Source organism: Adiantum capillus-veneris, chromosome 21, assembly GCF_014529385.1.
Source record: "Adiantum capillus-veneris isolate H3 chromosome 21, ASM1452938v2, whole genome shotgun sequence".
Taxonomy (NCBI): domain Eukaryota; kingdom Viridiplantae; phylum Streptophyta; class Polypodiopsida; order Polypodiales; family Pteridaceae; genus Adiantum; species Adiantum capillus-veneris.
In genome coordinates this window covers 43279598-43292166 of record NC_140951.1, presented here as the reverse complement: position 1 = coordinate 43292166, position 12569 = coordinate 43279598, and positions in this window count along the sequence as shown.

Sequence of the window (12569 nt, the reverse complement as noted above, 5' to 3'; positions counted from 1 at the left end):
AAGTTATAGTAAGAAATGGCTAGAGATGGCCCTTGAGGTGCATGAATTTGGGCTCTAAATTGTAGGACACCCCAATGCATGAGGGTCCATGTTCAAGGCCTGATCACACGGAGGACATGTAGGAGACATGACAAATCATGATTCTCTTCCTTTGTACATAGCTGGAATATACATCATGATGCTCCAATATAATTTCTTATAAAATTAGATTCCTACGTGATCAGATTAAATGGATGGTTTTTTGGCAATATGTAAATAAGATTTATTTTCACATAGTATGTTTACAAAAGCATAACCAACATACTTTGACAAGTCAAAATGGATATTTTGCGGGATAGGTTATTTTTCAATGTGGGTGCTCACAAGGCTTACTCAGAAAAATAACATGATCACAAACAATAATGGCCTTGTTGTGATGTGGCCAACCAGAAGGGTGCCCGTTGGATACACTTGATAACATCCTCCATTCAACAAGATGGTGATGCAATGGATCTCAAAAATCCATGTTGTCCTTTGTTGCTTTACTTGCTTGAGAATTATAATAAGAAAATTAACTTTTGGACAATATTTTTGAATGCATCAGAATGGTGTCAAACTGCATACGACACATAAACATGCATGTAATAGAGAAGATTAGAATGCAATGGAATGATATCAACCACATCTACATTGCATCTCCATTGGCATATTCAATACACTTGGCCTCTTTTGTAGCATTACCATGCATCTACATGCATTTATATCTTCACATGTGCATGTGTCCATGCATGTGAAACATCACATTGTACAACTCTCCCCTTTCTAATGAGTGTCCATCTATGACACTCCTTCATAGGGCACTAGGGCTATCGAGGTAGAGGTTGTTGAGTAATGTGCACACTATTTGAGTGATATCTCTAGTTGAGGTCAAAATTGTGATAGGCACCATTTGAGTTTAAGTTAAAAAAGACGTTTGACATGGCCTTGAGATGCTTGGGTAATCCCTTGTCGCCATCTAAAGGACTAAAGATACCCATTAGCTATTGGGATTGATTATGTAGTGATTGCAATCAAAGCTATGGCATGTGCCCATTTAAGCTTTGACTAGGTGGACCATATCCTTGTGAGGTCTTTGGTATGCTTTGGTAATGGCCTGGAAGGTTGAATGTGGCCTTGAATTAGCTGACATCGATTTCCACTAGGATAGATTTTGGCAACTAAGATCAATCATGCACAAATGAGATAAATTCTACATTTGGGATTGATTTTACATTTGACATGAACTCTACTACTAATATTGATTTTGCATATTCGATGTACTTTGAGCTAAATTTCACTTTACAAGTGCTGGAAATGGGCTACACACTAATATCGATTATATGCCATACTTGAAGTGAGCGCTCAGATTGGGTTGGATGACTCTTGAGAGCTATAAAAGTACAATTGTGCTGTTGTGAAATAGTTTTGGGTAGGCTCGTGGCCTCATGGAATTGGGATCAAATTTGAGTAGCTTGGATCAATTGTGTTGTCTAAGATTGATTCTTGGTAGATATTCAAGACGTGTCGTAGATTTGAATGCGATGGCTCTTTGGAGGGCTCCTTAGAATCAATGATGCCATTGGGCACAAGTATTGGGTTGAGTGATCTTCATGATGAGATTGATATTGCAGTTGAGATCAATACTACCACTAAGATCTATATTGTAGCATGTAGCTTTTCTCTAGCTTGAAGATGAGGGGTGACCCTCTTGTATAATGAGTTGAGCATTTCTAAGCTTGTTTGAGGACTTCGTAAATAAGTTTGGTCCTTGGATGACTTTTGGCACATAGAGAACGAATCTTCATGATGATTGAGATCAATTTACAACATAAATATTTTTTGGCCCATATTGGAAGCAGTGAGATGCTTATATCTTAAATGAATTGGCACCATGATCAATTCTAATTACTAAGATTGATCGTGTGTCATGTGCTAATTTTGGCACCAAGGCAAAGACTTGAGTCTTTTGAAACCCAAGTAGAGCATCCATGATCTTAAATGGTGTCTTTGTGCATATTTTGACCTTTGTGACCTTCATAATGGCACTTAAGCTTTAAGAGAGAATATGACACTAGGATCGATTGTTGGCACCCAAATTGATTTCGGGACTTGTGCTTAAAATTTGGTCAAAATGGATGTACTTGCATCTTTCATGCTTTTTATGCTTTTAGGTGTGTTTTTGTCAAAAGTAGGGTCGGATCCTTAATCTATGAGTTTCGAGGAAGCTATGGTTCGATTTTATAAAAATCTGCACTTTTTACGCTATTTTTAGCTTTTTATGATTTTTAGTGCATTTTAGTAAAAAGCGAGCCCGCTTTCTTATTCTAGTGGGGATAAGGAGAACCTAAGGTTCAATTTTAGAAAATTTTACAATTTTTTAAACGCTATTTTTAGCTTTTCGTGCTTTTCGAAGTTTTTGAAAAGCAATGTGCTTTTTGGGACGAGCTAAACATAAAAATATTATTTTTTGACTATTGGATTTGAAAATGACCACTCAGAGAAAAAACGAGATTGAACGAAATTTTTATGAGAATTATTTTTATAAAAAAGGAGTACCATAAATACGCAGACGCAGTACGGGAAATTCATAATTATATCGGGACATCACAATGCGGCATAGTCTAGTTTCGATTTCATTAGTTGCTCAGGTATTGTTCAATTGATCAATTTTTACTGAAAATTTGGAATTGTGAGTGGGAGAGTTGACCACCAAAAAGCACGCCATGATTTTAGAAAAGTCCCAAAAGCTGTGCAGCTATTCCTAGCAAGAGAGGTAACGCTACCTGTAGCTTGGGGCACACTCCGAGCAGTTGGAGCAGTTATAAATTGGCATTCACACCTCAGTTTTCAATGCCGTCAGTTGCTACTACCGCAAGGCAATACGTACCTATCAAATGTAGTGGTGCAAGCTCTTCATCGCCATCTCCATAAGCTCTTCTCTTTTTTATGGGAGAAGAATACTCTCTCTCTACTTGCTTACTATCTCCTCTCTCGTTTCACGGTGTACATGTTCTCTGAAGGCTCTCGTGGTGAAAACCTCTACGTAGCTCTCATCATCCCTCTCTTGCGGGAGAGCAAGAAGCCTTTAGACAACCCCTAATCAACTCTAAAGCATAGTGAGAAGCTCTCAATTCCCTAGTCATCATCATCATCACTCTCTCTCTCTCTCTCTCTCTCTCTCTCTCTCTCTCTCTCTCTCTCTCTCTCTCTCTCTCTCTCTCTCTCTCTCGATATTCACAGTAGATACCCTCTCGGTGGTTGTTTTTTCGTATATGAGTGTATGTATGGACTTGTCAAGTACGTATGAAGTTGCTCCATGATCGTTTCATCATGTTTAACACGTTGATATATCCACAAAAAGTGTTTATGGTCATGTGTGTACATAAAAAGCGCTTTTTGTTTCACGTCACGCAAGCGGTAGGAACACTTTTTTGGTCATAACTCACAAATTGTTATGAATCAGCCCGATCCCTTAACACGAGAGATAAAATACATCATTTAGAACGTTCTCTCTCCTAGGTGTCATGTGAAAATCACGCACGAGTTAAGAGTTATCATAAAAAAACAGCTTACTGTCCACTACAATCAAATTTTTGGACCCCAGGCTCCTTGGAGAACCACTACATAGATTCACCGGATGGGCAAACACACTTAGCCAATTGAAAATCTTGATTAAACTTGAGAAAATGTAGTGTCCATTATCTCTTTGGATATGCGAGTTATTAATTGTTCCATAACCAGGGTTACCTAGGCGTGTAGGGGTGGTACCAAGGGGGAGTACCACATGACGTCGTGAGTCATGGAAATATGAATAAAGTGGCTTTCTTTTTGTGTTACCATTTGTTGCATGAGTATCACACGGGCAAAGTGATGTGATGAGGTGTTATTCTATATTATGGATCTGAGATTTATGCATTGTTTTGAGGTCAAACACTTTTAGTTGCATGTTATGTATGTATCCGAAAATGGCAAAAAGTGGTTTTTTGCATATATGTGAAGTTAGTGTCGGAGTTGTTTTTGCATCATTTTTATGTTGATGGAATGATATCATATGATGTGTGGAACCTCACAGATAGATGTGGATGTCTCAAGTGCATGCGTATGATTGCTTTTCACCTTTCTAGGTTAAAACTAGCTCTATGTGCTAGAGGGGTGAAGTGCAAATATAAAGCATGATTGGATGCTCTCAAAATTGGATTTTTATATCATGATTAGTTGATAGTTTGACATATTTTATGCATAAAAGGTTCACGTCTTAAGGTCCATGTGTGTGGGCTTAGTTTGATTGCAATCGATATTTCAAACTCGAAGTGTGGGAGTTGATTCACATTGAATATAATTTATGGTTAAGGGATGAGATCCCTCATGGATTATGGTTGTGGAAGCCGGTGTGGCTCTTGGATTTTTTTGCTAAATATGGTTATGCTACCGAAATTTTTGCAGCCATGCTATGTTCTAAAGTGATTATGCAAGATTGGTTGTGCCTTACCCCGAGTTGGGTGGAGTCCTCACCCATGTGATGTGATTGGATTATGGTTTATGGTTTTGGGATTGGATCATGCAGTAATTTTGATGGTTTATGGTAGAAGTATAAGGGTAGAGACACTGTACATTCTAGCTGCTCGAAAAAGATTGTTTGTGCATATGGAAGATGCTATTGTGATTGGACTCATGTGTTATGTTTCTCATGGAAACATCTACAAGACTAGGATTACCTACAATTTAGCCTTAGACAAAAGGGTTGTTGACTTGGGGCTTTGCTGGATCGGGGGTGTTGCCTAAGTCTTTTTTTTTTTGTTAGGCTCATCTACACGGTTAGTGCGTCGGGGGTTGAATGACCTACACGACTAGCATGTCGGGGATCTTGTCTTGGCTTTGCCTAAACACCCGATATTGGGCATCAAAGAGGCGTGGCACCTAAACTAGTATGGTTGGTGTTGATACCCTACGAGCTGTTGGTATTTGGGATCCTTTTAGAGCTAGTGTTCATGGAAGGAGACGAACCAGCCTCAACCTATGTCTGACTCAAGTATGCTAGAGGTGTTCTGGCTCGCTCTCAGTGAAGTGAAATTCTCCTTGTCTGTAATAGAGCAGAAGTGGATGGGTCGACCAATTGATCCCTACACATGATCTAGTGCTCTGCTAGTTATTTTTTTATACTTTTCTTTTCATGTTATAGTATACCCAGAAGGTAAGAGGTTTGGATTGATAGTTGTTTGTGTGAAAGATTTGATGAATTTGACATCCGGTAGATATCTTCAAAGAGAATAGAGAGTGGTAGGAGGTCAGGTTAGCTTAGTGTCAATAGAAGAGAGTTTAAATTAAGCAAGGATAGATCTACTAGCACCAATCATAGACGAGGGTAGTGATACTATCACCCCTTTCGATAAGTCATACCATTGGATGGCGAACCAACAACTTGGAGGTTTCCAATAGCAAGGGACTATGGGAGGTAACACCTCCCAAAAACCCTTAAACATACCAAAATACTCGGTAATCTTCCTAAAGGAAACAAACTCCCATGAAGCCCTAGTATATGCTGATGTTCAAGGAAATCAATGCATTTGTATTGAAGAACAACCAGCGAGAGGATTGACAATAATCATGGTAAACGAGGATGGTGATAGGTTCTATGATGAAGGAGGGAAACCGGTACCTCATTGTCAAGGACCCAAAAAATTACAGTCGGTACGGAGACAACATAGCAAAAGGGAAGATAGTTATGGAGATCCAAGAATTGCCTCAACTCACTCTCCTTGGAGCATTCTACATTCATGACAAGAGAGTAGTGAGAGTGGCTACAATTCACAAAAATATTTGGATTTACAAGCGCGAGGAGGGGAGATTTACCTCTTACTACCATTTCATTGAACCCATGTGAATGAATTAAGCAAAGACAAAGTCCTGTATTTGTTCTTGAATAATTTTGCAATTAGAACCCATATCATTTTTGTTGATAAGTACGGAGGAGAATACAAGCCAATTCATCCAGAAGATGTAGGGAAAGTGATAATACTAAAACTATTGGTGCAAGATTTTAAGAGAAGCAAAATCCCATAAAAAACCCTAGAAAATCTACGAATCCCTTCTCTAATGAGTACGACACTACATCGCAATCAAATAGGTAGTCATTGCCCAACCCTTAAAACTCTCAAACATCACCACTATCATTTCAAGTGTGGCTTGATCAATTTGCAACACCAGACATAAACACAAAAGGAGGTGGATAGCAGGCCATGTCAGGGCTAGAAGCACCACCAAAACCACCACCCCATTAGTGACACCAAGATGAGAGTAGAACAAGAATGTCAAATTTGACGAGGATTGATACACCACATAGACAACGACAACGAGAACGAGAAGAAAGAGTCCGAGCAGAGAAACATCCATGTGCTAGACCAATCAAGAATTAAGGATTAGGAGCACCCTTAGGTTAGAAACACGTACCATATCCGAGACCAAAAAGAGCTCATAGAGGGGGAATTGGAGACCCTATGCTAATATTGATGGATCATCATAGGGTCAGACCATCTCAAGGCCAAAAAAAGTTAAACAAGAAATATTCAAAAAATAGGGATTCAAGGGATCATGTGGTAGCATTTGTGTGCGTCATTAAAGATGAGGAGGTCCTAGACTTTTCCATGCCATTTGCAGGATTTGGACTAACTCTAGAGGAGGATGCTGCCACCTGGTTTGATTCAATTGAACGTTGAGATTTTGAGTCAATGAGGAGGTATATGATGAGTTTATCCAGGAATTCTCTCAAAGAGGGATAGCCCACAATATGGTCTCACAAATCCATAAGTTCAAGCAAAAAGAAGGAGAATCGGTAAGAAAAGCAGCTTTAAAGCTGAAACGCTATGTAAAATTTTTCCCATGGAAGAATTGTTAACAAAGTCTAGACTCATGTTGATATTCATCCAAGGAATGAGGAATGTGTACCTTTAGAAGGATCTGCATATAAAGAGGAGCACAACTCTAAAGGAGTTGACTAAAGAAGCTCTATACCTAGCTTGTAGACAATTGTGTTGTCTACAAGGAAAGTGACTATAAAGACTTAGATGATGATTTGTCATCATAGTAAAGTGGATCTAAGTCCGCAAAATCAGCACAAAAGAGGGAGACAATTGTAATTCAGGAGCAACTTATTGAAGAAGTGTTCAAAAGGACAAGCCCATTTGCTAAGCCATAAGCTAAGAAACCCAAGTGGTGTGCCTTTGAGCAAAAATAGACGAATCATGTGATGGAAGAGTATTACTAAAACAAGGGATATGTGAGAGATTGACAGTATGTCCCACCAACCCAGGTAGAATGTCCTCAAGTAACACCAATGCCTAGGTATACAACAGAGAATTTTCCAGGATTAGTAGGGGTTGAGCAGCCACAACCAGTTTTGGGGTTACAACCACCTCTCCCAGGAGCAAGACCAGTAGGCACTAGGTATGCACCCACTGTGAAAGAACCGGAGTGTAATGCAATAGGCCTATTTAACTTGAGAGTAGTGGAAATTAATGAGAGTACTTTTGAGAAATGACTTTGTGAGCATAGTGGGTGAACATAATTGAAGATAGCAACATAATCATAGCAATAAGTTAAGAACAATAATTTTGCAAGAGAGAGAATTTAGAGAACATGAAAACAGTTAAGGACCGGATTTATGTGGAGCCAATCCCCCCTCCAATAGGCATTTGTATTATGATTTCTCCCATTAAGAGACACTTGTTACAATACAATCTTTGTGTTCCTTGTGACCTAGGTGATGCAATGAAGATGGAAAGCTTCATGCATCACAAGCATAACATAAACTTGAAGAAAGCTTTAACTATCCCAAGCCTCAGTCCCAAGACCTCAAACACCTTCCAAGGTGGAGAGAGCTAGCAAGGAATGAGGGTAGGGGAGAGGAAGAAGAAACATTTCATAGGAGAAAGAATTAGTTCCTCACTTATCATAACTCTTCTTGCTAGCATACATAATAGCATAGTAATGAAGAAGAAGGAGATGGCAAGCTTAAGCATTGAAGCATGACTCTTGGTTGGATTTGCACTCCATAGCCAAGAGTGTTGGTGTAGGCTCTCAACTTCTACTTGCTTGGAGAAGGAGAGGGAGCTCTTGCACTTTTCATAGCACACAATGAGAGTGTTTGTGAGTGTGTGTGGGTGAGCATACCCCCTAAGCAACCTCCTAGCTTGCTTGGGTCGACCCCCCCTTGTAGCTCATGCTTGAAGCTCATTGGACCCCTCTAGGCCTAGCCAATCACAAGCAGGAGGCATTACAAGTAGCAAGGGTAGCCTTGGGACAAGTGTCCCCCTTTCCCCTTTGAGAGAGAGGACTTAATAAATGCAAAATCAATTAATTAAATCTCCTAAATTATCATTGGACCCCTTGCATTAGGAAATTTCGGAGGTCATTTGGAGGGCCTTCTAAGAAAATGTATTTTTTGCACTCTCTCTAGAAAATATAGCGAATAATAGAGGTGGGTCTTTCATGGTAAAAGTTCAAAAAGTGTACTGTAATTAGATTCTTTACTCTTTTGAACATTTGTTCGTAATGATTGAGGGATAATCTTCTTTTCAGTTGTATTGAATGAACCTCGTCAACATGGAGGGAATGAGGCTAACATGGAGGGACGAAGGCGCAGTTGCCTATTCACTTTCCATTAAACCTGCACATTTGGCTAATGGTGCACTCCTCAAATGGCACAAATGTTACGTAGAAACGAGCCAAATATCACCTTCACATTGATTTGGACAATGAGTACCAACCATTGCTTAAGCGTAGTAAAGCAAACACACATATACCTCCCGCATCCATAGACACGCTCAGAGTTCAGGGAGATAAACACATAGATATCTGGACGAGAGGCTCTCTCTATCCTAAGAATCCAATGACTAATGCGTCTCCATCATTTGTCAATCCTACAATCTTATTGACCTTTGCTGGTGATGGAGAAAAGAGCCTTCTGGATTATTGTAAACCTCTTACAAGGGAAGTTGAAACTTATAAGGGAATTCTCCAAGCTCAACAATGTGAGATTGTTCGTCTTTCACATTTACATTCTACAGATCGGGCTACCATTTTGCAACACAAAATAGAGGTACAGGAACTGAAAGAAAAGGTACGAACTTGTCAAATGAAGGACACCATCTTGGGTGGGCGTATCCGAAAGAAGAAATTGTGCAATCTTGAAACATTGCAGGTTGCATCTGGAGGTCTCAAGAAAAGAATCCGAGCATTAAGGTGATGCTTCTTGGTTGGCTAAATTGTCTCAGTTAAGTAATTTTTTTGTTTTTTCTTGTTATGCATTGTTTTCATGTGCCTAAATAGTGTTAGTGAAGTAAATTTTCTGTTATTTACTTATGCATTGTCTTCATGTAGAGATTCAATCTATCCTGACAAGGAAAACATTGACCCCAAAGCCAATATAGGAAAGAGATTGAAGCCACTTATAAGTAGAAGCCTTGCACCAGATATAGTACATGACAAGAAGTTTAAGGTCCTACAACGAAATGTAGTGGACCGCTTTATTTCGGAGAACTCAGTGCCTGCAAAAGAGATACAAGGCACACTTGATTCACTTGGTGTAAGCAAAAGAGGATATTTGGCTATACAAAAATATGTCTCATCCATCTTTGTTAAGAAGGGTATAAAATCCAAACTTTTACCATCAGCCTCAAGTGTTTGGAATGAGAGGCTTCAACTTAACGACACACAGGGAGAATATCTTGGACAGCCCTTTCATATTAAAGCAACTTACAGTGGCCATGGAGAAAACATGGCATATGATGAGTTCAATTATATTTTTATGGACCTGCAGATGTTGTAGAAGAGAATGGTGGAGTTTTAAAACATCACATGTGAAGAGTCACGAGGGGTATTACATTTTGTGTTAAAACTGGATGAGTGTGAGCTCGTTAAAGAGAAAAAGCTAGAGCGTGTTACTATTACTTTAATGAATAGAGCCCTCTCAAAGTGTCCCAATGATGATCCTTTGTATTTTAGTGTTCAATCAGAATCTAACATATGGTGGCTTGGTGCGTTTGAGGTAAGCGAGATTCTCAGCTAAGCTCAAATGTTCACATCTACTTAAGTCCCATTTATTTTGTGTTGCAGGTAAAGAAAGAAGATCATGAGATTCTATATTGGGTGTTCCATCAAACTAATGTTCCGGAGGTGATTGATCGACAGAATAACCAGGGAGAGGTACTACGTCTAGATGGAAGGGGAGACTTTCAAGTTCAGTGGCATCTTGCAGGTGACCTCAAAACATTAAAGTGCATGTATAACTGTGGAATGGGTGCAATGGCAAAGTCGCCGTGTTTGTTCTGCATGGAGCCTGCAAAGGTCATGGACCCAAAGTGGTGGGGAAAAGCTCCAACACGTCACATTGAGGACCCTGCTTTTCGATCGGTTTTGAAAATACCACTTGTGAATGTCCACATCTGTACAATGCATGCCCTTTGTAGAATTGTGGAGAAATTGGTCTACTTATATATCGGGTTTTCTTGGAAAATCAAGAACTCAGCAGAGCGACAAGTGGCCCTACAGTGCTTAGAATTTGTACTGTCAGATATGGGGCTGCATGGTGGCAATGTGAAAATCCAGCGGGATGAAAAGAGATCAACTGTTGAGAAGGATGTCCCATGCAAACCATCCATCGGTGGGGTGAAGGCACGGAGGTTTTTATCTAAACTCCAAGGAATACGAGATCCAAAGCTAACAAAACATGGAAAAGTATATAACACATCTTATGTTAGCAAGGTAGAGTATCAGAGCTGGAAAAAGCTACATATTGCAGTCAAAGATCAAGAACCAACACTCGTAACGCGAAGGCTGAGGTTTAGCGATCAATAGACATCCTATTTTTGATGTGCGACAAAGATGACTGGTCACAAGGTGATATGAACAAGTTCAAGGAGAATCTCAACCTTCTAAAAAAATCATTCAAGACAGCATGGACAGACACCCATATTACTCACTACATGGTATTATGGTGTATTTGATTCTCTTTTATGTGTAACTATGTGAGTGTAAAACATTCTAAGTAATCTGTTTTCATATCCAGCACATCATTTTCAATCATTTACCATATTTTATACAAAAGTATGGGAACCTGGCAATATGGAATACCCAAGGGATGGAAGAGTCTCATTACATGGCGAGAAATGCTTATTTCAGGCACACACGACATGGTGGCTCTCGACTCAAGGCTAACAGTTTGAGAGAACTATTTGAATGGTTCTATCGTAGAATCATTCATCGAATGCAGGCAAAAGAAGTCTTGGTCTCTTCAGCAACAACACAAGCTATCAGACATTTACAACAAAAAAAAGCTAAAAGATCAATGGCATACAACAACTCCGGTGCTCGTGAAGGTCAACGAAGGTGGAGAGAGACAATGGTGTATGTGAACCACAAGTGGAGAAAGATACTTTGAGTGGATGACATTGTACAAAATTTCTGTAATACATGATCTTATACAATTGCTACTTGAAGTGTATCAAGATTTTGAAGGTTCAAATTTTTTTTTTGGCACATCACCCTTGTAACGAATCATGAGATGTTTTCCATACCCTAAAAGTTCATTCGGCTTTTGTCTGCCAAGAGCTAGTGCCATTGCTGTGTAAGTGTAGTAATACGCTGCCCGACCACCTGTATAGCCCGAGCAGTAACCAAAACAATCTCTGGCAAACACTTTGTCCACAAGAATGACTTTATCTACACTTTTGGGTAGCATGGGTCCACATAAGAAGCGTGATAGTGTCTTTAATGTGTAAGTTGCTATTGAACCCTCTTGTGACATTCCATTGTGAAAAATGACTATCGACAACTCACAAAGCTTTGAAAGGTACTGTGCTAGGGCCGCATCCCTTCCACGATACTCTCGAGTCCGCCGTCGAAGAAAGTCATCCTTGTCAGCAATCCAAGACTGCACATATCATGTCTGAGTAAGTGACAGAGAGAGAGAGAGAGAGAGAGAGAGAGAGAGAGAGAGAGAGAGAGAGAGAGAGAGAGAGAGAGAGAGAGAGTTACCATGAAGCTCTCATCGTGCAGAAAGAGGTTTTCCTGCCACAGGTCTACAGATGTAGTTGACCCCTGACCTGAATGGTTAAACCAATCCTCCACTTCCTTGTGACTTGTTGATGGTTTTAGGCTTTGTCTTATTGCTTGGAAGGTGGCTTCATCCAGTAGTGTCTCCTTGTATTTTTTAGCTTTCTCAAAGCATCTTCGGAGGCATTCCATTGGATTGCTGGATGTTTCCATTGCCTCATCATCACTACTATGCTCCTAAAAAAATCCACTCCTCTCCTCTTGGACTCTGGAAATGATAGCCAAGAAGAAGTCCTCCCTTAAATAAAAGATGCTTTGCACATCATGTAAAAAGATATAGGTCCTGTCTCCAATCTTGAAGTCAGGCATAGCAGGCAGCATCATCTGCGCATGCTTCTCAGTGAATTTACTGACATCCAAGGGTATTTTGATTTCTGTTGTTTTCACAGAGAGCATCTTACTTCTTTGTACTTCAATTGCCTCAACCTCAAGGTCGATTGTAT